Source organism: Triticum dicoccoides, chromosome 1A (genome assembly GCF_002162155.2).
Source record: "Triticum dicoccoides isolate Atlit2015 ecotype Zavitan chromosome 1A, WEW_v2.0, whole genome shotgun sequence".
In the NCBI taxonomy this organism is placed as follows: Eukaryota; Viridiplantae; Streptophyta; class Magnoliopsida; order Poales; family Poaceae; genus Triticum; species Triticum dicoccoides.
In genome coordinates this window covers 576,476,959-576,481,250 of record NC_041380.1, presented here as the reverse complement: position 1 = coordinate 576,481,250, position 4,292 = coordinate 576,476,959, and positions in this window count along the sequence as shown.

The window sequence follows — 4,292 nt, the reverse complement described above, 5'->3', positions numbered from 1 at the left end:
GCGTCATCACCGAGCTCCGGCTCCGCCCCGCCGTCACATCCGGGAAGCAAGAAACCAAACCTGTGCACCGCGATCGGAACGCCATGGACCTGTTCGCCACGGTAGGTGCACCTCTCAAAGGAGGGACCGGTCTTGTACTGTGTCGTTGCAAACTTTGGTTTGACCAAAGATCTGTACGCCATCAAGGGGAAGCGAGTCCCGGGCCGCGTCATCACCGAGCTCCGGCTCTGCCCCGCCGTCTCATCCGGGAAGCAAGACACCAAACCTGTGCACCGCGATTGGAACGCCATGGACTTGTGTACCGGTGACCTGTTCGTTGTGATCTGTGCATCGTAACCTGTTCGCCGGGGACCTGTAGACTGCCATGTTAGAACAGCGTCAGGGCTAGTGGTTGGGCTGCGTCGTTGGCGAGCTCCGGCAGCTCCCGAGTCATCTCCAGCCAAGAACATGACACCTGAACATGAAAGGCTTGGTGTAGACGATCTCCGGCGGTGTCGGTGCAGTTTGCTGTTTCGGTGCAGTCATCTCCGGCGGCGGCGACGGGATCACACGAGTGTCGTCTCCAGTGACCGGCACGTACTCTCCGCGTAGCGCATGCATGCTGGAGGGAAGGAGACAGAAGAAAATAGATGTATTAGATCGAAATCTCACCCTTCGGGAACGTGAGCTTGGTGTCCATGTCGCTGGCGCGAGTGTTCTTGTCCGGCTGCGTTGGCCCGTCGATGCGATCTGGTCTTCTGCCGGCTGCGTGGCCGCGTAGATGTGTGGTGGATGGATGTGGGCGCTGGTGAATGGATGGATGTTGGAGGTGCGCGTGCTGGATGTTTGTGTGCGTGGGTTCTCCCCTCTCTGGCAGTGCGTGGATGTGCAGGGCGGCGGCGTCTACGCGTGCGTGTGTGCGCGTGAGCAGCCTGATGGCCGCGTGTGTGGCTGTGCCCCTCTCCGGTGTGTAGCCCGCCGCCGGCAGCCGCGTGCATGAGGGCGGCCTGGCGGCCAGCCCATCTGTGTGCGCCTCCCCGTGCGCAGCCCTGCGGCGGCGCGTGTGTGGACGGCCTGACGGCCGGGTGTGTTCGCCCCGTTCGAGTCCTCGTGTGTGGGTCTTCATGGCGCCTGGGCATCAAGAGAGAAAAGAAACATACGTATCATATGGGCAGAAAAAGAAGAGCACCATACGACTTGGACATAACACAAAATGGCCAGGTGTGCGCCACCACCGGCGGCGCAACTTCCTAGCCTCGCAGACACGATCAGCGTCGTCCCCGGCCGGCTGGGGCATTGCCGCCGGACATGTGGCCTGCTTGTGCGAGGGCGCCGTCGGCTGCCACCATGGGCGCACGCTCTCCTGGGTGCCGCCTCTTTCTTGGCCGAGTGCTCGCTTGGCTGTCGATCTTTGAATCTTCGATCTGCATGACGAAGAAGATTAAAGAAGAATAGAGAGATGAATCAATGTGCACGGTTAGTCTTGAGTCTTGGCGTCGCGTGCGTGTGCTTGCTTGGGTTGATGGAGTGTGCGGCAGCGCGCATGGAAGAAGGCTCCGCCGGGCTTGCCGGCGGGCGTGCGTCGTCGTCGTGGTCGCAGCACGTCTACGGTGCAGTGGACGCCGGCGCGTCATCCGAGCGCATTGTCCTCCCTGGCGTGGCCTTTTGGCTTCCTTTTTTCATCACCGAGGGCGCAGGGGGCTCCTCTGCAGGCTCCTCCGTCCATCTGCTCGACGCTGCCGCCGTGGGCGCGTCCCCCCGGGGGTCCCCCTTGACTCGTGGTGGCTGCTTCTTATATAGGCAGGTGTGTGGCCAGAAGGGATAAGTCTCGCTCCAGAGTTGTTGAACCGGCGCTCCTGATCTCATGGAGAGATGACAAGATAAGGATGCATTATCTCCTCTGAAGCTTATCCCCTGTGCGTGCATTGCAGCAGCTAGACCTACACACGGACACAGTCACGGCTGACACGTAGGGACCTGGCCTGATCAGCTTTCGTGGATAGTAAAGCCAACTAACTCGTCACGTTCAACGAGCTAGCTACATGCACGCATAGGATTTCCATCGTAATCATAACTTGTACGTGAGATGTGCCATGCATAACTCTTTGCATGCCTACGTACAAACTAGGTGCTAGGTAATCAGATTGTTTAGATCAAGTATGTGTGGACATAAATAATCACTGCTCCGTGGTCTTGATGACCCTCTCCGATGAATATCAACATATTATTCTTGGTCATATTCATTCTTGCACATACATATTGACACCTTTTTTTTTATATTTCATAACAAAAATCCGCCAAAATGGCGTCGAACATCTCCAATGCCTAACCAAACGTTAGTAATTCTGGCGCTCGCTCAACACAGTACATGAAGATGATAACACTAGTCCAGCAATAAGCCAACACAACATTTTTGAGTGTAGTATTATGTTGCTTTGGAAAAACGGGGATACAAATGAAAGGTAGCTTCCATATATCCTGGGCGTAGTCGCGTAGACGCGCACCAGTTGATTGCTAAAGCTTAAAAGGACGGGACATGCAGCCTTTTGCCAAACCGAAATCATTAGGTCGGGCATTCACCTCTTGGTAATGCGAGGACAAAAATATTTGCATTGTATGGACTCGTAGAAGTTCACGATCATCGTACTGATCTTGACGCCTTAAGCTGCCCCTGAATCTCATGATAACATGGCTGAACAGCGAAAACACATCACCCACAAGACTACAAAGCATACATTTTCCATCTCTACATCCTGATGATCCAGCCTTTGTTGAGCGACACGACAGCACACTTGTGGCTCATTTGGGCGCGTTTATCTAGCTAGCACCGCGGGCGAGCCGGCTTGTCCGTGTCTACCATCGCACGGTCGCGTTTGAAAGCGACGCCTGTCTACCTATAGTAAAATTATTAAGCTTGTCGAAATTAAGCTCGCTCCTCTAGTGTCGCTCTTTCAAGCGTTGCCTACCTTAATCCCACTGTCTCCAGAAATTAGCTGATTCCTCTAAGGCGACTCCAGATGAAGAAGATTCTGTATACACAATTCACGAGTAGTTCTTCTTTTTCTTTGCACTTCTACTTCGGTACAACCCCCTAAACACATCAATGGACGAGATCTCTCCATACCCCTTCATAATAAAGGGTAGGATGGTTTTTGTACACCCACACTGATACACAATCTGCGTTTTTTTTGAGAATTATACAGAGCCTGTGTATGTACCGTACACAGCCCGGCGTGCATGCAAGTTCAACTTGGCCGGCCCAGCAGCAATCTCTGTAGCAGTGAAACAGTGGAAAATCCAAAAATATTGGGCATGCAGCCGAACTCGAACACACGACGATCTGTTGTTTTGCACACAGACCGAACCACTAGAACATGCAACCTATTTTGGCTCATTTGCAGCGGGATCTTTTAAGATCTTTTGCATTGGTTGACCGTTTCCTTCCTGCTCTCCTCCTTATTAACGGAAAATCAAAAGCATACAAATTTCTCGACGTCCAGCTTCACAGTTTGAGCTCATCCAAAGGCCCAAATGACATTTCAAGTTAAAAAATGTTCATGTTTTTTTGCTGTTCGGTTTAATATTTTTCTTCTTCTTTTTTCTCATTTCTTTGTGAAAACAGGAATGAACATTCTTTCAAAATTGTATCGCAAAAAAACATTCTTTCAAAATTGCGCCAAGAAATTAAATATTTTATGAATATCCTTTTTAAACATACAAATTATTTAGACACACATTTAGATTTTTTTATTACACATTGAACATTTTTTTCAATACATGTTAAAATTTATCAATATGGATGTTAATCTTTTTTAAATATGTTTTTAGGAATTTGAACATGAATTTTTCAAAACATGATAACGTTTTTTTATTTTGTTCCCAAATTTAAGAAATGTTTGTGTTTCAAACATGTTCACAAAATTTTAAAAAGTACGTGGTTTGTCATATGTGTTCAAAATTTTCATAAATTATGCCAAATTTATTAAAATTTTCGGAAAAAGTGATCCACATTGTAGAAGTTTCATACACCGGTGGAACAAGAACTGGAACTGTGCTTGTCCATGCTCGAGATATTTGGTGATGCCTCAGGACTGCGGGTAAATCTCAATAAAACCTTCGCAATGCCAATCCGATGCTATGAAGAACACGCACACCTTATTGCAAACTGCCTCTGATGCAACATTGGGAGCTTCTCGTGCAAGTATCTTGGCCTCCCGCTGAGCATATACAAATTGACAGCCGTGCAGCTCCGAGATCTAGTGCTACAAGTGGTGAACAGACTGCCACATTGGAAGGGCGCGACCTTGCCCAAG